Below are 24,375 nucleotides of genomic sequence, written 5' to 3' on the forward strand. Positions count from 1 at the left end.
GCATGTGTTTCAGACATAAGGAAGTGGATGGCTGCAAACGTTCTACTATTAAACTCGGACAAAACAGAGATGCTTGTTCTAGGTCCCAAGAAACAAAGAGATCTTCTGTTGAATCTGACAATTAATCTTAATGGTTGTACAGTCGTCTCAAATAAAACTGTGAAGGACCTCAGCGTTACTCTGGACCCTGATCTCTCTTTTGAAGAACATATCAAGACCATTTCGAGGACAGCTTTTTTCCATCTACGTAATATTGCAAAAATCAGAAACTTTCTGTCCAAAAATGATGCAGAAAAATTAATCCATGCTTTTGTCACTTCTAGGTTAGACAACTGCAATGCTCTACTTTCCGGCTACCCGGATAAAGCACTAAATAGACTTCAGTTAGTGCTAAATACGGCTGCTAGAATCCTGACTAGAACCAAAAAATTTGATCATATTACTCCAGTGCTAGCCTCTCTACACTGGCTTCCTGTCAAAGCAAGGGCTGATTTCAAGGTTTTACTGCTAACCGACAAAGCATTACATGGGCTTGCTCCTACCTATCTCTCTGATTTGGTCCTGCCGTACATACCTACACGTACGCTACGGTCACAAGACGCAGGCCTCCTAATTGTCCCTAGAATTTCTAAGCAAACAGCTGGAGGCAGGGCTTTCTCCTATAGAGCTCCATTTTTATGGAACGGTCTGCCTACCCATGTCAGAGACGCAAACTCGGTCTCAACCTTTAAGTCTTTACTGAAGACTCATCTCTTCAGTGGGTCATATGATTGAGTGTAGTCTGGCCCAGGAGTGGGAAGGTGAACGGAAAGGCTCTGGAGCAACGAACCGCCCTTGCTGTCTCTGCCTGGCCAGTTCCCCTCTTTCCACTGGGATTCTCTGCCTCTAACCCTATTACAGGGGCTGAGTCACTGGCTTACTGGGGCTCTCTCATGCCGTCCCTGCAGGGGGTGCGTCACCTGAGTGGGTTGATTCACTGTTGTGGTCATCCTGTCTGGGTTGGCGCCCCCCTTGGGTTGTGCCGTGGCGGAGATCTTTGTGGGCTATACTCAGCCTTGTCTCAGGATGGTAAGTTGGTGGTTGAAGATATCCCTCTAGTGGTGTGGGGGCTGTGCTTTGGCAAAGTGGGTGGGGTTATATCCTTCCTGTTTGGCCCTGTCCGGGGTGTCCTCGGATGGGGCCACAGTGTCTCCTGACCCCTCCTGTCTCAGCCTCCAGTATTTATGCTGCAGTAGTTTTTTGTGTCGGGGGCTAGGGTCAGTTTGTCATATCTGGAGTACTTCTCCTGTCCTATTCGGTGTCCTGTGTGAATCTAAGTGTGCGTTCTCTAATTCTCTCCTTCTTTCTTTCTCTCTCTCGGAGGACCTGAGCCCTAGGACCATGCCCCAGGACTACCTGACATGATGGCTCCTTGCTGTCCCCAGTCCACCTGGCCATGCTGCTGCTCCAGTTTCAACTGACCTGAGCCCTAGGACCATGCCCCAGGACTACCTGACATGATGACTCCTTGCTGTCCCCAGTCCACCTGGCCATGCTGCTGCTCCAGTTTCAACTGTTCTGCCTTACTATTATTTGACCATGCTGGTCATTTATGAACATTTGAACATCTTGGCCATGTTCTGTTATAATCTCCACCCGGCACAGCCAGAAGAGGACTGGCCACCCCACATATGCTCTCTCTAATTCTCTCTTTCTTTCTCTCTCTCGGAGGACCGGAGGTCACCTAGGACCGTGCCCCAGGACGACCTGACATGATGACTCCTTGCTGTCCCCAGTCCACCTGACTGTGCTGCTGCTCCAGTTTCAACTATTCTGCCTTGTTATTATTCGACCATGCTGGTCATTTATGAACATTTGAACATCTTGGCCATGTTCTGTTATAATCTCCACCCGGCACAGCCAGAAGAGGACTGGCCACCCCACATAGCCTGGTTCCTCTCTAGGTTTCTTCCTAGGTTTTGGCCTTTCTAGGTAGTTTTTCCTAGCCACCGTGCTTCTACACCTGCATTGCTTGCTGTTTGGGGTTTTAGGCTGGGTTTCTGTACAGCACTTTGAGATATCAGCTGATGTACGAAGGGCTATATAAATAAAATTTGATTGATTGATTTGAATAAGGGCTATATATAATATTTCTTGAAATTTTCTGGATTTTGGGATTGTGAAAAGACCCCTGGTGGCATGTCTGGTGGGATAAGTGTGTGTGTGTCAGGGCTGTGTGTAAATTGACTATGCAAACAATTTGGGATTTTCAACACAATGTTTCTTATGAAAAGAAGAAGTGATACAGTCAGTCTCTCCTCAACTCTTAGCCAAGAGAGACTGGCATGCAAAGTATTTATATCAGCCCTCTGATTACAATAAAGAGCCAAATGTGCTGCTCTGTTCTGGGCCAGCTGCAGCTTAACTAGGTCTTTCCTTGCAGCACTGGACCACACGACTGGACAATAATCACGATTAGACAAAACTAGAGCCTGTTTAACTTGCTTTCTGGAGTGTGGTGTCAAAAAAAAACTACACTCCAAAAGCTAGCATTTATCAGGCCAGCAAACAGTAAAAACACAACATGTAAAGTGTTGCTACAATGTTTCATGAACTGAAATAAAAGATCACCGAAATACGCACAAAAAGTTTTCTTCCCAAATTGTGTGCACAAATTTGTTTTACATACCTTTTAGTGAGCATTTCTCCTTTTTGTGAGCATGATCATTACACAGATGCACTTTGTGCCGGGGACAATAAAAGGCCACTCTAAAAAGTGCCGTTTTTTCACACAACACAATGCCACAGCGAGGGAGCGTGCAATTGGCATGCTGACTGCAGGAATGTCCACCAGAGCTGTGGCCAGAGAATTGAATGTTAATTGCTTTACCACATGACAGCTCCAATGCCATTTTACAACCGCAGACCACATGTAACCACGCCAGTCCAGGACATCCACATCCAGCTTCTTCACCTGCAGGATCATCTGAGATCAGCCAGCTCTATGCGTCACACCAGACACTGACTGATTTTCTGATCCACCCCCCCCTAACTTTTTTAAAGTTATCTGTGACTAACAGATGCAATATATATATATATACTTAACCTTTATTTAACTAGGCAAGTCAGTTAAGAACATATTCTTCTTTACAATGACGGCCTACACAGGCCAAACCCAGACAATGCTGGGCCAATTGTGCGCAGCCCTATGGGACTCGCAATCACAGCTGGTTGTGATACAGCCTGGATTTGAACCAGGGTGTCTGTAGTGACGCCTCTAGCACTGACATGCAATGCCTTAGACCACTGCACCACTCAGGAGCCCATATCTGTATTCCCAGTTGTGTGAAATCCAGAGATTAGGGCCTAAATAAATCTATTTCCATTGACTGACTTCCTTATATGAAATGTAACTCCGTAAAATCTTTGAAATTGTTGCATTTTGCATTTATATTTTTGTTCAGCTTAAGATGGCCAATTCAAAACATAACTTGAAGCAGTTATCTTGCTAGTTAACTATAGCTAACTAAGCATTAATGTCGTTGTCGCCTTTCCACCGGCACTGTAGATCCTAAATAAATCTGCATCGTTGGAAAGCTGGCCTTTATTAAAGAGTAGCATGTAATTGCGACAACACTAAACATATTCTAAGAATAGCCTAATTGACAAATAACCTGCTGTGCATAGATCTCACCTAAAACATGAATATTCGAGCCTTATATATAAACATGTCTAGTTAGATACCTTGCTTTGAAGTAGCCTTCCTAATTTCATCCCTGATTCATTGAATGATGGAATAATTTTATAAAGACAAAAGTCATTGTTGGTTCGCTAATGTTTTTATTGCCACTATTGTACTGTCCTCACACAGGTGTGGGCAATTGTAATTATCACCTAGGCATCTGCATATGAAAAACTATAGCTTTGGCACATCTCTTGATGCTCTGATGAAGGCATAACATCCGAAACGCGTTATCTGCCAGCCAAAAATAAAAAGGTGAAATGAGGTGATGCTTATTTGTCCTTTAAAAAAAAAAGTTTCCCAATGTTCTTGAACTAGGGATTTAATTTGAAGGCCACACCTGTTGTTTACAAAGCATGTGACGAATAACATTTGATTTGATTTGGTATAGAAAATGGGAAATGGCTGTAATCTTAGTCATGACGCTAATTATATGAGAGATTCTGACAGCCAAGTAGACCAGAGGGCGACTCACAAAAAGCCTGAACTCACACTTGACTGTGAGTGTGTGTGTGCGTGTGTGCGTATGTGTGTGTATGTGTGTGTGTGTGTGTGTGTGTGTGTGTGTGTGTGTGTGTGTGTGTGTGTGTGTGTGTGTGTGTGTGTGTGTGTGTGTGTGTGTGTGTGTGTGTGTGTGTGTGTGTGTGTGCGCATGCGTCTGTCGGAAACGTAGTCTCTTCATCCTACCTCTTTTCAGCCTTTATAAGAAGCTCAGGGAAAAAATAAATGTCATGGAAAATTTAGCGGTGTAAATGTGCTAGCCTTGGCAGTTATTTCCAGAACTGGACACAGTCTTTGACACAGTCTTGGCAGGTCTTACAGTGTTCATTGTACTGCCTTTTTGGCCATTTTAGGGGTTTTCCATAATTTATAAGAAACAAATTGTCTGTATGAGACTCATGCAGAATGATAAACTGACAATTGATTGTGGGAGTAAAAACCATATCCTAGGGTTAAGTTAGGACAAGTTAACATAGGATTATCCATTGGTTTGAAGTGATGAAGGATCAATATATTGGGTGCATTTGGGTTGTTCCGGCTCCAAACAGTCAGCAGCTCAAGCCAGAGCCAAACTCCTCTTGCAGCTCTGCATCAGATTACATTTACCAAATCAGAACAAAAAGGTTTCCCTCGTAAAAGCATTGTCTGCCATCTAGTGGACTCTTGACAGAACTTTCTAGAAATGGACAGATCAGATTTGAAAAATGTGATTCATCATTAAAGGCTGCAGATCATGATCAGTTTAATTTCACATTTTAAGACCAAAAATAGATATTAAAATATATTTTGGTGTTTGCCTCTTAACTTTGACCACAGTTGTTACTCTCCACTGATCATTGGTTAGAGGTCAAGAGTAACAATCCTGTTTTATAGATTCAAAATAACAGACAATATGCCCAGATACACTGTATATACAAAAGTATGTGGTAGGCCACACAAGCTCACAATACGGACCACTGTGCGCTGAAGCACGTAGCGCCTAAAATTTGTCTGTCCTCAGTTGCAACACTCACCACCGCGTTCCAAACGGCCTCTGGAAGCAACATCAGCTCAAGAACTGCTCGTCGGGAGGTTCATGAAATAAGTTTTCATGGTCGAGCAGCAGCACACAAGCCTAAGATCACCTTGCGCAATGCCAAGTGTTGGCTGGAGTGGTGTAAAGCTCTCTGACATTGGACTCTGGAGAAGTAGAAATGCGTTCTCTGGAGTGATGAATCACACTTCACCATCTGGCAGTCCGACGAATTAATCTGGTTTGGCAGATGCCAGGAGAACACTACCTGCCCCAATACATAGTGCAAACTGTAAAGTTTGGTGGAGGAGGAATAATAGTCTTGGGGTGTTTTTCATGGTTTGGACTAGGTCCCTTAGTTCCAGTGAAGTGAAATCTTAATGCTATAGCCTACAATGACTTTCTGGTAGATTCTGTGCTTCCAACTTTGTGGCAACAGTTTGGGGAAGGCCCTTTTCTGTTTCAGCATGACAATTTTCCCATGCACAGCTCTTGTGGCTGAATGGAAATGGGGGGACCAACTTCATATTAATGCCCATGATTTTGGAATGAGATGTTTGACTAGCAAGTGTCCACATACTTTTGATCATGTCGTGTATAAACCCATTCACCTTGCCTCTCTGTAATCACAGTCTTGCACTATTTTTAGTGCACAATAGGTGAGGAGAGCCTTTGAGCCTGGACTCTGCCAATCCCTCTCACTGTTAATGAGATTTACTCTTGGCACAAGGAAAGACTGGGACAATGGTGGTGTCTAGACGGGCCATGTGTCTGGCTCCCTAAGAATGGCGCTTCAGAGAAGCCTGTGCTAATGAAGAGGAGGGGCTGCCAACAGAATGAGCCCTCAGCCTCGCCATTTCAATCGAGCTATTGAACTTTTTGGTGAGATATGTACTGTGCTAAAAATATCAGCTCAATGAATAATATGATTATTCATGGTTCTTATCTGACAGATACTGATGGGCTCACAGATCCCAGATTCCCCAATGTGCTCAAGAGACACCATGTTGTTTTCTCCTCATATTCATGGGAAGAGAATATTTTCAAATGCTATGATCATTTCTGGTTGTTCCTATTTAAGTTGAATGTATCTAGTACATCAACATATAGGTCCTGATAATGCAAGAAGATGAAGAAGTTCAGAACACAACAGATCTTTTTTTTTTTACCATGCTCTTTATTGAACATCGGTCAAGGGAGACAGTCATGCAGCACAGATGAAAAGTGTGGGTATTATCAGCATGAACTGATCCCTGGTAGAGCTACAGGGGGTCTGCTCACTGCTTGAAACCCTTAGACTGAGCAGAGGACCACACCTCCTCTCCGTCCCTCTCCACCACCATGGTACCATCGTTGCGCAGCCACATGCGGCACATCTTGAAGCCACCGGACGCTGAACACTTGGTCTGCCACATCATCTTGTTGTCCCTCTTGTACATGACAAAGTTGCAGTCGTCCTGCATGCACAGGCGGTGGGCGTCGCGCTGGCCGCCGGTGTCGGAGTTCCACATGGGCTTCCAGCCGTAGATCACAAAGTTTCCATCCTCCTATGGAGATAAATAAAATGGATACATGCATGTAACTACATAGCTAGAACATGATGTGGAAACTTCAACCTTACATTTTCTATGGACTTCCCAAAAATAACACTTTCAAGTAAGCCCATAGGGTTTCACAAGTCCTACACACATACCTGGAAGCAGGCTTTCCACTCGTGGTTGTTGGACATAAGGTAGTCTCCCTTACGCATCTCGTCAAACTTGGACATGTAGTTTCTGCTCATGATTCTGAAATGAGAAGTTCAGCAAAGATGACAAACAAGCGGTCGGTTTTGCATAAGGAAAAACTGAGAGGAGAGAGCAGTCACAGAACCTTGCGTCAGTCTTGATACTCACAGGCCGGTTGTAGAGTGGACGTTCAGTAGAGTCGCTGATGAGTTTGCAGCTCTTGGGGAAGTGTCATCTCTTCAGAAACCGTGGACTTTTATAGCCGAAAACCCAGAGAAGAGACTAGTGAAAAGGATAAAACTCTCTCTGTCAAGACCTAATCAAATCTGTTATGCATAAGACATGTCTTTAAATGTAACCTGTAATGTGATTTTAAAACTCGAGATTAAAAAAAAAACGAAAAACGTTCATTTTGCGAATGCATCTTAAAAAAGGGTTTTAATTGTGGATGATTCGGCTAACTGTTTGCACCTGGGTTGTCTGAATATAGTCTGTGTTAGAAGGGATTTAATCTTCAACACATTACATTCAAGCCAAAGACAAATTATACCGAAAACAAAATGTCTACTACGCTGGTTTCCATGTAGAGTGAAGCCATTTTGCTTGTATGGACTCTATATTCACCCCAAAATCACATACACATTTGTAATACGCTTAACTGTTATAAAGAACCAAAAATGTTACTTTAATGTGGTGTCCATTTCAACACGACTGCTGACCCTATCTGTCCAATTAATGTGAACTGAGGTCATACATATTTACGTAAGAAAATGGGATTAAGCTGTTACAGCTCTGCCTCTCTATAGGTTATGAAACATACTTGGGTGTATTGATTCTACATTATTAATGCATAAATAAAAAATAAAAAAGCTATGATCTTTGAAAGTATTTTACCACTCAGAGCAGGATTGGATCTACTCAATGTTTGTGTGGGAGACTGCTGGGGAAAGACATGCTGATGGAGGTGGTGTCAGGATCAGTATAGCATACCATTACGCTGGCATAGTAGCTATAGGGACAACTACCTGTAAGTTCTGGACATGACATTAAATCAAGCTTCTGACTTTTTGTGTTCTAAAAGAATTAGTCCCATGGAACTTATTGCAAGAGTAGGGATGCTAACCATGTCTTCCTGGCTAAATTCCAGGTCTGACCCCTCACCATATCATAACCATACCATAATGCCAAGCTTCATATTGGCCCATTGCCTTCTCATTGAAAGGCAATGTGAGATGAGTGCTCTGGAGCAAAATGCCTGCCATGTGGTGGATGAACAGGGAAGACATATTAAGACCTCGGCCTCTTTTACAAATGTGACCTGTTATGTACAACATAAATATACACATTATACCCAAACTATATATACACATTAAAATACAAAAACACAGTCACGGGAAGCACAAATAAAACATACCAAATCACCCAGAAAAAGAGGTACATTCTTCCACAAATGTCCCTAATCAATAGTTTAAATTGCCCGAACGGCACCAGAACATCAACATTACATTTTACAATTTTATTCCAGCAATACGGTGCATTAAAACTTAAAGCAGATTTACCTAGCTCGGGGGAGACCCTAGGAACCTCAAGCGTTAACCAATCCTGTGAATGCAACCGCTAAGTTAGATAAGAGTGACGTTTATGAAGTAGGGCTTTGTAAACAAGGGAGTAATGGTAGAGATCTACGGGCCTTTAGTCCAGCCAACCTTTTGATACAGGATGCAGTGATGAGTATCAAAACTGTCACTGTGGGCACTATGGTAGATGGCATCCAAAAGGTTTAAGAGTAGGAGCAGCTGCACCGATAAATAACATCACCATAATCAAATCAAATCAAATGTATTTATATAGCCCTTCGTACATCAGCTGATATCTCAAAGTGCTGTACAGAAACCCAGCCTAAAACCCCAAACAGCAAGCAATGCAGGTGTAGAAGCAAGAACAGATAAAAAGGTTGACTGAAGAATTTGCTTCCTACTGCTTAGAGAAAGGCACAATCTGTGAAAAATACAACTTTAAATATTAGCTTCTTAACCAGCTCATTTACATGTTTTTTAAACGTCAAATCCATATCAATCCAAATGCCTAAGTATTTATATGCGGGAACACATTCGATTGGAGAACCATCTTATGTGTGGGGACACCCCTTGAAATTAGTGGATTTGTCTATTTCAGCCACACCCATTGCTGACAGGTGTATAAAATTGAGTACACAGCCATATAATCTCCATAGACAAACATTGGCAGTAGAATGGCTCGTAATTGTGGAGCTCACTGACTTTCAACGTGGTAATGTCTTAGGATGCCACCTTTCCAACAAGTCAGTCCGTCAAATTTCTGCACTGGTAGAGCTGCCCCAGTCAACTGTAAGTGCTGTTATTGTGAAGTGGAAACATCTAGGAGCAACAACGGTTCAGCCACAAAGTGGTAGGCCACATAAGCTCACAGAATGGACAGCTGAGTGCTGAACCACGTAGCACGTACAAGTCGTCTGTCCTCGGTTGAAACACTCACTATCGAGTTCCAAACTGCCTCTGGAAGCAACATCAGCACAACAACTGTTCATCAGGAGTTTCATGAAATGGGTTTCCATAGCTGAGCAGCCACATACAAGCCTAAGTACACCATGCCCAATGCCAAGCGTCGGCTGGAGTGGTCTAAAGCTCGCCGCCTTTGGACTCTGGAGCAGTGGAAACATGTTCTCTAGAGTGATGTATCACACTTCACAATCTGGCAGTGCAATGGACAAATATGGGTTTGGCGGATGCCAGGAGAACGCATAGTACCAACTGTAAAGTTTGGTGGAGGAGGAATGTAAAGTTTGAAAACAACATGTATTTAATTTTGCCCGTATTAAGCACAATATTGAAATCAGCAAGGTGATTCCTGCATAGCTATAAATATGACTGTAATTTGGACATGGCCAGATCAACATTCGGGACAGTAGCATACATAATAGAATAACGTTTTTATTTTTAACAGATTGACCAATGGTGTTTATATAAAATGTATTCATTATCTCAGCCAATCATGGCTAGCGGGAAGGTTGCTGGCTTTTTCTGTGGATAAACCAACTAGGCTTGTAATTTAACAATTTTATTCATATTTACAGATGGCTTACAAGCTTGTTATTAAGGCACATGAAAGTTCACATGTTCCAGAAGGCATTTCTGCCTTTTTGATGAAAAAAAAGTTTACGTTCAAATGGCTATCCTGTGAATTAGTGGTGGCAACATACGCCTAGTTTCCTGAAACGAGTCACAAATAGTGAGGAAAACAGGTCCCAAAATCGACCCGTGGTACACCTTTATGTACTTCAGGAAATTCAGACTTAACCCCATCAATCACGATGACCTGTTCTGTCACTAAGATAATCATGAAACCATGAAAAGGTGTCTGATCTCAAGTCTATCAAGGACAACTTATTCAATAAAATAGCATGATCGAACAGTGCCAAAAGCTTTTGACAGATCCACAAACAAAGCAGCACATTTCATTTTAGCGTCTAAAACGTTAATAAGATCATTAAGAACTAAAGTGGTTGCTTTAATGGTGCAAAGTTGTACATTTACCAAGGATTCAAGAATCTTGGTAAGCCTTGAAATGGGTCGATAATTATTAAGATCACTACTATCCCCGCCCTTATGGCAGCGCAAGAGGTGATTTCCATACCTTTGGAATATTTCCTGATAACAATGTTAAATAAAAAATGATGGGCTCTGCTCACTTAAGAAGACCAGGACGCCATTGGTCGGCCCCTGTGGATTTCTTGTTGTCTAATTGCTAGCAAAGCATCCAGGACTTCTTTTCTGGAAATAGCTTAAAATTGCGGGTTCTAGACCGTAATTAACATTTGATTGCACTTTTACAATAAGTAACCGATGTAACTTTTAAAAATGACCTGTACCATTTTCAGAACTACAAAATGCAGTCCTACTGGCATAGAAATACACAGCAAACAACAGCTGATCAGACTTGTGTTGATCAGATATTCCTCTCAGTCAACATAAAAAGTTAACCAAGTTCATGGGCGTCCTGAGGTACTGGACAGACTTATTAGTGGAGTGAACTTTGAGCTCACAGTACCATATTTTTCATTAAGTTCTTAATGTGATTTCAAAATGTGATATCATGTTCACTCAATTACAGTAGACCTGAGTGGTTTTAGGTGTCAGATAGTGTTTTATTTAGTGTAGAAATGAGATGGATTGTGATGGGTTGTCTAATCATGGATCTAAAACAAGTGGCTGCATAGTAAGGTTCAGAGCTCTGCTGACTCAAGTGCTGAGTCAGTAATTAAGGTCTATGTTGTACTGTTTGACTGGGCCATCTTAGTTTACCTTGTCTCTCTGTCTCACAAGTAGGCTACGGGCATATGGCCTGAGCATGTGACCTAATCCTAACCCTAGTTATAAATTATAAATAGTTTGGTCAGGAAAAAAACTATATAAATTATTGGAGCGAGAAATTTGGGTCAGTTTATGTACACCCAGTCTATACTGTTTATACAAGGGGTGGGTCTAATCCTGAATACTGATTGGTTAAAACTCATTCCAGCCGCTGTCTATTCCACAAATTACCACCGGCTAAATCTATGACGTTAAAATGCCTATTTACTCTGTTCCATCTGATTGCACAATCCAATGTCTCATCGTCCCAGCCAGGCACTTTATAAGCTTGCTCTTCACTATAAAAAGCATCTAGACATGATCTCACATTTATTTTAGACTAACATTTAGTTTTCAACAGCGGAGATTTGTATAAACCTTGCTGTCTGTCCCTCTGACATTTGCAACACTGTTTCAATATTCAAGTTCGATCTCCGGCTGTCTCATAGTAATGAATGGGTCGGGAGTTGGGACGAGACAGACAGGCATCAGGCAGCGCTTCTCAGTCAGTCGAAATCATGAATCAGCTGGCATCATTTTATGGATATATACAAAGATATACAAAGGTCAAACATAATGAAGTGCAGCCAGTTTGCAGTCTTTCCAGATTCAGTTTGAAGTGATTGTGTTAGCTGTGTTGCTGGCTAGCTCCTCGGAACAACAGTGTCCTGACGAGTGAGCACATTTTCTATGCCAGGCAAAATCGTGCCTCATTAGCTTGTTATGGATGTATCAAATAAATGTCACTAGAAAACAGCTTAAACAAGTGCAGCTACTTTGCTGTTATTCTGGCTGCACTGTCTGACGTGAATTAGCGTAGTTGGATAGCTAGCAAGCAAGGGATAGGAACGTTGCCAGCTAGTATTGCAATGGAACATTTAGGACGAACGACTGGGTCGCGCCCCCCCCCAAAATAAAAAATCTTACCCAGTTTATTTGATCCAAATAGCGTCCAGACAGTGAGTCTAGTGTGACGTGACAAATACAGCCGAATCCCTGAAAGTTTTGTCTGGACATCTGGCTGCTGGGATGTTTGGGATCAGTCATCTTAGCAATTATCACGTTGTGCACTTTGTGTGATTTTCAATGACAAAGTTGCGTTGAATAAGTGTTTTTAGATGAGCGTATTCAATGATCAAGAATGAAGAAGGACAAATCTCCAGATCATACTGACATGCTCTTTCTAAAAAATTCCACATCCAATCAAATAAGTCTGGAATGTCTCCTCAAAAAACACCCTTCAGATCATTAAATGAACACAAGCAGGCCTAAATGATTTCACATGACCAGACATTTGGAAAAATTGAAGGGAGATATCAAAACAGTGGTGTATTCAGAAACTGAATTGATTATGTACATAGTTTGATATGGCAAGAGTGTGTGTAACTGTACTGACTGTACAGTGTGATTTATGTTATTATGCTTAATATGAAATAACTCAAGCAGTAATTCAGCTCTGCTCTATCCCTATTGGTCAAATGATCCCAGATTCTGTTGGTAAACTGCTTGGCAGCTAATCAACCTGGTACTGACTTGAAATTAGTTCACTTGATTTGACCTGACTGATTTACAGACATGATCAATGTAGCTGCTGCTTTTTCTGTTCTAGGCTCTTTCTCAATTCATTTTTCCTTGATTCCTTGCATTGTCTCTCCTTGCCTCCTTTTCGAAAAGCGTTGGAGAAGAAGGTGACCATTCTCTTCATGGTGATTTATACTGAATAGCTACACGAAGGTAGAAACATTTCACATCCTCCTTTGCATGTTTGTGTATTATTCTACACACTGGCTAATATTCTAACGAGCTCTGCCCCGAAACAAACCCACATTTGGTTGGTCCAGACCGGATCAAATCTGTACCAATCTTAGATGTCTATGTTGACATCACAATACAGCACAGCACACACTACAGTAGAGTAGAGCACAGTACTGTACAGTAGAGTAAGTTCAGTACAGTACAGTAGAGCACAGTACACTACAGTAGAGCACAGTACACTAAAGTAGAGTAGAGTACAGTACAGTAGAGCACAGTACACTATAGCAGAGTATAGTTTAGTACAGTACTTTAAAGTACAGTCCAGTAGAGTAGAGTATATTACATTATATTGTACTCTACTAATGTGTTCTCTAATGTACGGTACTGTACTGAACTCTACTGTACTGAACTATACTCTGTTTTTCTTTACTGTACTCTGCTGTACTGTACTCTACTGTAACTGTGGATTGTGACTACTATGAGTTCCCACTGGGGCCAATTCAATTACAGTCATTGTGTTACAGATCTTTCGGTCACTCTATAACCGATTTGGTAACAGAGTAACACGTTTTAATCATTTAATAATTCACAAAATGTGTATAATTAAAAGCACTAGAACTAATTGTTAAGTCTACCTTTACTTGTTGCTTCTGTGAACTTTCATAATCCTCCCTCCTCATGAGGGAGTGAAATTACATACTGTACTAAAATATAAATTCAACATGTAAAGTGCTGGTCTCATGTTTCATGAGCTGTCATAAAAGATCCAGAAATGTTCCATATGCATAAAAAGCTTATTTCTCTCAAATTTTAGCACAAATTTGTTTACCTCCCTGTTAGTGAACATTTTTATAATTTGTCAAGATAATCCATCCACCTGACAGTTGTGAAATACCAAGACGCTGATAAAACAGCATGATCATTACACATTACACAGTACGCCCTCCAAGCTCCACCCACGGCTGCGTCCCTGCCCAGTCATGTGAAATCCATAGATTATGGCCTAATTATTTTTTTAAATTGACTGATTTCTTTATATAAACTGTAAAATATTAGAAATTGTTGCATGTTGGGGGCTCCCAAGTGAAACAGCGGTCTAAGGCACTGCATCTCAGTGCTAGAGGCATCACTACAGACCCAGATCCTGGGCTGTATCACAACCGGCCGTGATCCTGAGTCCCATAGGGCGGCAAACAATTGGCCCAGCGTCCGGGTTAGGGAAGGGTTTGGCCGGGGTAGGCCGTCATTGTAAATAAGAATAAATAAAGGTTAAATAAAAAAATACATTTTGCGTTTATATTTTTGTTCAGTATAAAATATCTTAAAGATATGTGGGTTTTTGGTGACAGAATGACAAGACACTAGGCAATATTTCTAAAACTTACAGAAGGCAAACAATTTCTGCAAAACTAAATGTAAATGTTGATATTAGTTGACATGGGCCATTACTTAAACATTATTGAGCTTTGATGTATTTCTAACACCTTCACATTTTTCAAGAAGATGTTTTTTAAGATCCCTTTTTCATCCATCATAGACTAGTGTGCTCTTTCATACATAAGTATATTAAGGAACGTTGGATAGAGTGATCGTATATATTAGGTACATTGGTTCCTCCTTTAAAAGTTGCGAGCTTACAACGCGGGACTTCGAGGTAATTTGTGGTTTAGTACGGTACCCTGAATCACCACTTCATTGTTCCAGACCAGCGCAAGGGGGAGTTAGAGTACTGATTATGCTTTTGGGTCCTACTGTGTCTCTAACTGACAATGAATGGGTGGCATAAACCGAAATAGAAACTGATAATTGCGCACAACTTCAGTATTACTTACTAAAACTGTTGTTACACTAAGGTTTTTAGTATTTTATTTATTAGGATTATTTTGCTCTTACTGTGGTACTGTAGGCCACTCCTGAACAGTCACGTTGTACAGCGCCTGAGTGGCACAATGGTCTAAGACGCTGTGTAGCAGTGGAAGCTTTGTTGCTACAGATGCTGGTTCAATACATGTACTGGCCTTGACAGGGAGACCCATGAGATGACTGGAACAAATATTGATTAATATTATGGTGTTTCTATTCCACTGACCTTCTAGGCAGAGTTGCAAAAGAAAAGCCATATCTCAGACGAGTGAACAAAAATAAAAGATTAAGATGGGCAAAAGAACATAGACACCGGACAGAGGAACCCTGGCCAGTGTTAATGCTTCTTTAACCAGAACAACAGTTTTCAGCTGTGCTAACATAATTGCAAAAGGGTTTTCTAATGATAAATTCGCCTTTTAAAATTATAAACTTGGATTAGCTAACACAACGTGCCATTGGAACACAGGAGTGATGGTTTCTGATAATGGGCCTCTGTACACCTATGTAGATATTCCATAAACAAAAATCTGCCGTTTCCACCTACAATAGTCATTTACAACACTACAATGTCTACACGACAACTTTTACTTTTACTTCACTACATTCCTAAAGAAAATAATGTACTTTTTACTTCGTACATTTTCACTGACACACAAAAGTACTAATGCTTAGCAGGACAAGAAAATGGTCCAATTCACACACTTATCAAGAGAACATCCAAATCAAATCAAATAATCTCAAATATGAGATGAGTAATGCAAGATATGTAAATATTATTAAAGTGACGTTATTAAAGTGACTAGTGTTCCATTTATTCAAGTGGCCAATGATTTCAAGTCTGTGTGTAAGCAGCAGCCTCTCTGATGGCTATTTAACAGTCTGATGGCCTTGAGATAGAAGCTGTTTTTTATTCTCTCGGTCCCAGCTTTGATGCACCTGTACTGACCTCGCCTTCTGGATGGTAGCGGGGTGAAATCGAATCAAATTTGATTTGTCACGTACACATGGTTAGCAGATGTTAATGCAAGTGTAGCGAAATGATTGTGCTTCTAGTTCCGACCATGCAGTAATATCTAACAAGTAATCTAACCTAACAATTTCACAACAACTACCTTATACACACAAGTGTAAAGGAATGAATAAGAATATGTACATAAAAATATATGGATGAGCGATGGCCGAATGGCATAGGCAAGATGCAGTAGATGGTATAGAGTACAGTATATACATATGACATGAGTAATGTATAAGGAATGTAAACATTATATAAAGTGGCATTGTAGTGTCGTCTGCAAACTTGATGATTGAGTTGGAGGCGTGCATGGCCACGCAGTCATGGGTGAACAGGGAGTACAGGAGAGGGCTGAGAACACACCCTTGTGTGGCCCCAGTGTTGAGGATCAGTGGGGTGTAGATGTTGTTTCCTACCCTCACCACCTGGGGGCGGCCCGTCAGGAAGTCCAGGACCCAGTTGCACAGGGTGGGGTCGAGACCTAGGGCCTCGAGCTTAATGACGAGTTGAGGGTACTAGGGTGTTAAATGCTGAGCTGTAGCCGATGAACATCATTCTTACATAGGTATTCCTCTTGTCCAGATGGGTTAGGGCAGTGTGCAGTGTGATTTCGATTGCATCGTCTGTGGACCTATTGGGGTGGTAAGCAAATTGGAGTGGGTCTAGGGTGTCAGGTAGGGTGGAGGTGATATGGTCCTTGACTAGTCTCTCAAAGCACTAGTCATTTAGTTCAGTTACCTTAGCTTTCTTGGGTACAGAAACAATGGCCATCTTGAAGCATGTGGGAACAGCAGACTGGGATAGGGAGAGATTTAATATGTTCGTAAACACACCAGTCAGCTGGTCTACGCATGCTCTGAAGACACGGCTAGGGATGCGGTCTTGGCCGGCAGCCTTGCGAGGGTTAACGCGTTTAAATGTCTTACTCATGTCGGCCATGGAGAAGCAGAGCCCACAGTCCTTGGTTGCCGGCTGCGTTGGTGCCACTGTGTTATCCTCAAAGCGGGCAAAGAACGTGTTTAGCTTGTCTGGAAGCAAGATGTCAGTGTCCGCGACGTGGCTGATTTTCCTTTTGTAGTCTGTGATTGTCTGTAGACCCTGCCACATATGTCTCGTCTCTGAGCCGTTGAATTGCGACTCCACTTTATCTCTATACTGACATTTTGCCTGTTTGATTGGCTTGCGGAGGGAATGACTACTCTATTTGTATTCTGCTATATTCCCAGTCACCATGCCATGGTTAATTGCAGTGGTTCGAGCTTTCAGTTTTGCGGGAATGCTGCCATCTAGCCACGGTTTCTGGTTAGGGTAGGTTTTAATAGTCACAGTGGGTACAACATCTCCTATGTACAACATCGCCTATTTCCACTTCTTGATGAAATCAGTAACCGTCAACATTATTCTCGGAAGTTACCCTGAACATATCCCAGTCCGCGTGATCAAGTGTGGATTCCGATTGGTCAGACCAGCATTGAATAGTCCTTAGCACAGGTACTTCCAGTTTGAGTTTGTGCCTATAGGAAGCAAAATGGTTACGGTGAAACAGAGTATGTTACAATCCCTGATGTCTCTGTGGAAAGAAACCATTGACCTGATCTCATCAACTTTGTTATCCAGGGACTGAACATTAGTGAGTAATACACTCGGAAGCGGTGGGTGGTGTGCGCGCCTCCTAAGTCAGACTAGAAGTCCGCTTCGAGTCCCTATTTTTTTACCGTCGTTGTTTGGGTTGTCCTCTGGAATCAGTTCATTTTCCCTGGGTGATGCGGACAAAGGATCTGCTTCGGGAAAGTCGTACTCCTGATAGTAATGCTGGTAGTGCTGATTATTTACAGCCGCTCTGATATCCAATAGTTCTTCCCGGCTGTATGTAATAACACGTCACATTTTCTGGGCTAACAATGTAAGAAATAATCAATAAAAAATGAAATACTGCAAAGTTTCCGAAGAACTAGAACTGGAAGCGAGGCAGCCCTCTCTGTCACAGCCATCTTACATGCTTTGACCATAGTCATCCCTACTACCTCTCATCTGGTGGACTCACAAAACACAAATGCTTTGTTTGTAAATTATGTGTAGGCGTATGCCCCTAGGTATCCGTAAATTTAAAAAACAGGAAAATCGTGCCGTCTGGTTTGCTTAATATAAGGAATTTCAAATGATTTATACTTTTACTTTTACTTTTGATACTTAATTACATTTTGCAATTATATTTACTTTTGATTCGTAAGTATATTTAAAACCAAATACTATTTGAGTTTTACTCAAGTAATATTTTACTGGGTGACTTTCACTTTTACTTGAGTCATTTTCTATTAAGGGATCTTTACTTTTACTCAAGTATGACAATTGGGTACTTTTTCCACCACTGGTCTAAAGTGCATAACTGTTGCTTGGAAACACGATGACATTTCAAAGGAGGGAAATAATTAACAGGACAAGCTTTTGTCATCATTGTGACGTCTCCAGATTGACATTAGATGCAGTATAACTTTAGCTAACTAAGATTGAGGGGAGAACACCTACATTTTACTAGCTAACATTAGCATTGCTAGATATTTCTGACAAACTTTGCTAACTCATGGTAACATTGCCATCTCTCCAAAGTAAACTTGTCAACATCATAATTATGGCAAAGTTGATTATGACTAATTATTTGTCTACTTTAGGTTCTGTTTTAGGACCACTATTGTTTTCACTATATATGGGGATGTCATTCGGAAACATAATGTTAACTTTCACTGCTATGCAGATGACACACAGCTGTACATTTCAATGAAACATAGCGAAGCATGAAAATTGCCCTCGCTAGAAGCCTGTGTTTCAGACATAAGGAAGTGGGTGGCTGCAAACTTTCTACTTTTAAACCCGGACAAAACAGAGATGCTTGTTCTAGGTCCCAAGAAACAAAGAGATCTTCTGTTGAATCTGACAATTAATCTTGATGGTTGTACAGTTGTCTCAAATAAAACTGTGAAGGACCTCGGCGTTACTCTGGACGCTGATCTCTCTTTTGACGAACATATCAAGATTGTTTCAAGGACAGCTTTTTTCCATCCACGTAACATTGCAAAAATCAGAAACTTTCTGTCCAAATATGATGCAGAAATATTAATCCATGCTTTTGTTACTTCTAGGTTAGACTACTGCAATGCTCTACTTTCCGGCTACCCGGATAAAGCACTAAATAAACTTCAGTTAGTGCTAAATACGGTTGCTAGAATCCTGACTAGAATCCACATTTTTTATCATATTACTCCAGTGCTAGCCTCCCTACGCTGGCTTCCTGTTAAGGCAAGGGCTGATTTCAAGGTTTTACTACAAAGGATTACATGGGCTTGCTCCTACCTATCTTTCCGATTTGGTCCTGCCGTACATACCTACACGTACACTACGGTCACAAGATGCAGGCCTCCTAATTGTCCCTAGAATTTCTAAGCAAACAGCTGGAGGCAGGGCTTTCTCCTATAGAGCTCAATTTTTATGGAATGCTCTGCCTACCCATGTGAGAGACACAGACTCTGTGTCAACCTTTAAGTCTTTACTGAAGACTCATCTCTTCAGCATTTTGATAATAAACTGATTTAAATTTGGATAACAACATTGAAATATGGATAAAATGTTGAAATTTGGTCATAAGATTGATATGTAGCTATACATTACTGAGTGAATGAGCCCTGTCAAGGAACTAGCTCATATGTGAAAGAGGTGAATGAATAAACTGTTCTGTGAGCTGAGTTTTTCCGATCTGTAACGTTATCTAGGGTTCTGTCCACCACTGCCATTGGATATACAGGTAGAGGATAACATGTAGAAATGATAAAAGAAGAACAGGATGGGCCGAAGAACTGTGGTCAATCTCAGAGGCTCTTTGTCTTATGTGCCGCGTGACCAAGTTACTCAGAGACAGAAGATGATTTTGTAACAATACAGGTCCATTTTGTTCCTCAAGTTGATCTCTATCCCAAGCTACAAGTTATCTCTGAGTCGCTATACATTTAAATAACACCCCGTACTCAAAAATACCTTGTGTTATTTGTAGTGGCTGCAGTCCACTTAGATGTTTCTTATGAATGCCTACAGACAGCTGTCAGTGGGGCTTTCCATGGCACTCTTACGCCCTTGCTCTAGTCTTCTAATAAAACTAGTGAATATCCTTCTCTCTATAAGAATACGGGTACCTATTTATGCGTTACTCGCCTTGATTTTATTTTTAAAAAAAGGTTATTTTTATACAGATTCATTGAAATTGACTTACTGAAATCAGTTGCCATCCCTCAATTGTTTGCGGATTATGTATTTCCTACTGGGCAGCTCTCCATAAGGGTCTGGGCGGGTCTAGTCATCTTTTGGTCAGATGGGAATTTCTCTCACGCTTCATAAAATGCGCCACCGGTTTTCCTCGCAGACCCCCACTGGAAAGCTCTGCAGGCAGAATCAGTAATCGGGTTTGTGACGCCAAATTGTAGTCAATCTTAAATGAGCCAAATTTGATGCACCATGGTGAACGTCTGTCAGGAGCTCTCATGGGGCAGTACCGTTAGTTCTCTTATTTACACGATTTAGCTTATTCATAATGAAAGAATCATTAACGTTTGCTTCACTCATGTGACCGACCAATACGGGGTCATGCATGTGACAGATCAATACATCACAAGGCTTCTTCTCTCGAAGCTGAGACCTTGAAACTGAGATATCGTTCTCAAAGCACGGGTCTGGGCGTACTGCCAAATTGCAGATACTGATTTTGAGTGTTCAATCAGTCACGTACATGAACACAGAAAATGGTTATTAGAAAAGCACAAACATAGAACACATGGAAAAGCACCAACATAAACATTTCAAAGTCCACATTTTGGGGATGACCAAATGCAGTAAAGTCTTGTATAAACAACTAATAAAAAATATTTAAAAAATTTAGATTACAAAACATTTTTTTTCATTTCATGTCTGTCATGTTGGTCTTCACTCTAACTTCTGTGGTGACCTAACCTTTTCACATGTGAGTTCCAAATATCTCTAACGGTCGTCCCAGCCTGAGTTGTTTTATGCACGTGATGTCAGAATGCGCTGACTGTTCCAAAATCTGATTGTTACGCAACAGGACAGTTAACACGCGCTGCCTGCTAATTATCTATAGGCTGTGTTTCAACTTGTCAATTTCAAATTACTTTCGAACAAGTTGTATTTACTTCCCTTTACCCCCTTAGGTAACACTATCAATGTTTCCATTTAATGTGGGAGTTGTGATCGAATCAAAGCAATATTAGCCACTTTCACTGCAACATACCTAAACAAAATGAACTATGCAAAACTAACTATGCAACAGATTTTGTTGTAGGCAGAACACATCGGAGTAGGATTCTGGAGTAGGATTCTATTGCACTGACATGCACTACTCAGTCCTACTGTACTCTACAGACCAGTGCAGCAAAACCAAGTTGCTCTTGTTTTGAGATCAAAGGAGAGCTACATGTAGCCAGCATGCACATTTTTTCCATATTCTTTGCTATTTTTTATACCCTTTGCCCCTTATAGATCATTTGTAGTCAGCAATGGGGGAGTGGTTGCTTCCTATAAGAGCACAAAATGTGTACATTTTCTTTGAAAAGTTAGTATAGTAAAGAGCTATTTTTGTCTTAAAGGGGCAGTGTTGTATTTTGAGACAGACTTGAATTAGCTAAGTATCCAATAGGCAGAAGGTAGCATAATTTGTCTGATTCCCTTTAATAATGGTATGGAAAGTATAATGCATTTTATTGTGTAAAGTGGTTTCTTGCATCAAACACAACAACATTTTCAGTCACCTCCTTGTCTGAAGGACAAGTGGATAAATAAACCCAAAAAAGAAACGTCCTCTCACTGTTTATTTTCAGCAAACTTAACATGTGTAAATATTTGTATGAACATAACAAGATTCAAAAACAGACATAAACTGAACAAGTTCCAAATACATGAGACTAACATAAATTGAATAATGTGTCCCTGAACAAAGGAGGATCAAAATCAAAAGTAACAATCAGTATCTGGTGTGGTGTAACGGCTTTCGTCGTCGGATGAGGAAGAGTAGTCGGACCAAAGCGCAGCGTGGTAAGTGTTCATATTTCTTTATCGAACTGAACACTGAATTAACAAAAACAACAAAGGGAAAACCAGAAACAGTCCTGGAAGGTGAAAAACACAAAACAGAAATTAACTACCCACAAAACCCAGTGGGAAAAAGCTACCTAAGTGTGGTTCTCAATCAGAGACAACGATAGACAGCTGCCTCTGATTGAGAACCACACCGGCCAAACAACAAAGAAATACAAAACATAGAAAATGAACATAGAATGCCCACCCTAGTCACACCCTGGCCTAACCAAAATAGAGAATGAAAGCCTCTCTATGGCCAGGGCGTGACATGTGGCCACCAGCTGCATTAAGTACTGCAGTGCATCTCCTCCTCATGGACTGCACCAGATTTGCCAGTTCTTGCTGTGAGATGTTACCCCACTCTTCCACCAAGGCACCTGCAAGTTCCCGGACATCTCTGGGGGGTATAGCCCTAGCCCTCACACTCCGACCCAACAGGTCCCAGACGTGCTCAATGGGATTGAGATCCGGGCTCTTCACTGGCAATGGCAGAACACTGACATTCCTGTCTTGCAGGAAATCACGCACAGAACGAGCAATATGGCTGGTGGCATTGTCATGCTGGAGGGTCATGTCCGGATGAGCCTGCAGGAAGGGTACCACATGAGGGAGGAGGATGTCTTCCCTGTAACACACAACGTTGAGATTGCCTGCAATGACAACAAGCTCAGTCCGATTATGCTGTGACACACCGCCCCAGACCATGACGGACCCTCCACCTCCAAATCGATCCCGCTCCAGAGTACAGGCCTCTGTGTAATGCTCATTCCTTCGACAATAAACGCGAACCTGACCATCACCCCTGAAGAGACAAAACCACGACTTGTCAGTGAAGAGCACTTTTTGCCAGTCCTGTCTGGTCCAGCGACGGTGGGTTTGTGCCCATAGGCGACATTGTTGCCGGTGATGCCCTGCAAATTTTATCCTGTGTTCCCATTTATTAAGCTAGTAAATAAATAATTAAACCAATTTGTGTAGTACTGAATCTTAAGAAAGGCTCAAGTTTCTGTAGATGCAAGGAGGTTACGACTGTTCAGAATGATGATATAATACGAGGTTATGGTTAATAAGTTGACTGTTTATAGACGTGATAGGTAAAGACCTTTTAGAGTTTCATTCGGGAGATGGTAACTCTTTAAAGAACCGCTCTCGTGGTGCCCCAGGTCCTAATGAGTTAACTGTTACATAATTAATTGAATCGGGTAATGTCATGTATATTCCCTCTCTGGCCTTGAGATCACCAGAGTGCTGATTATTATGCACACTTGTCACCATCCTCACGCGCACCAGCGCTTATTGACACTCACCTGGACTCCATCACCTCCTTGATTACCTGCCCTATTTATGTCACTCCCCTTGGTTCCTTCCCCAGGCGTTATTGTTTTTGTTTCATGCCTGTGTGCTGTTAGTGTTTCTTATTATGTTCCGTTTGTTTCTTAAATATTCACTCTCTGTACTTGCTTCCCGACTCTCAGTGCACATCTTTACAGGTAACAATAAAACATAGTTAGTTAATTAGATCAATAACAGTCTTCAAATGAATGTTAAAGTCGACACCTCCGATAAAAGGGATAGGTAGGGGAGAGCTGTCACACAGCCATGGAGGGCGAATTCCATGCTCTGACCCACAGGTCACAGGCTGTTGGTGACAGACTGACAGTACACACAACTCACACAGAGTTTAGCTTACCCCACCAATGCGAAAAATCAGAGCAGCCAACTTGCACGATAAGGCTAAGCTAACTTTGCGAGAAGAAATAAGACACGGTGCGTGGTCTGACGTATGGTTTTATATGATGCGGGGAACGTCCTCCCACACCGTCATGTCCCCAGCGTGACTTTGTTGTTATTATTACTCGACCTGCGCGGAGGGCGAGGGATATAATCCATACTTCCAACCGTAGTGACGGTCTGAAAGGTATGAAGTAGAACTAGCCAGCTGCCACTTCTTCTGCTGCTTTCTTCAACTCAACTGAGATACAGGCTGTTCAATCAAGAGCTCTGACCCAATGAATATAGAGGGGCTACAAAGGGTGGCGAATCTGAAACCACCCCTGGAGAGGGCACCAAGAGAGGGCAGGTCTCTGACCATGTGGACTTTATTACACAACTCATGCATTGTTACTCCCCCTAAGCAGTTATGTAACTGTTATGTGCAGGAATTTATCATCACTAGAATTGAACTGCCAGAACAAAAGCACCACCTTTTCTGTCCAATCTGAGCCCGATTGACAGCTCTCTGACCCAATGAGGGTGGG

The sequence above is a fragment of the Oncorhynchus keta genome, chromosome 4, assembly GCF_023373465.1.
Source record: "Oncorhynchus keta strain PuntledgeMale-10-30-2019 chromosome 4, Oket_V2, whole genome shotgun sequence".
Classification (NCBI taxonomy): Eukaryota; Metazoa; Chordata; class Actinopteri; order Salmoniformes; family Salmonidae; genus Oncorhynchus; species Oncorhynchus keta.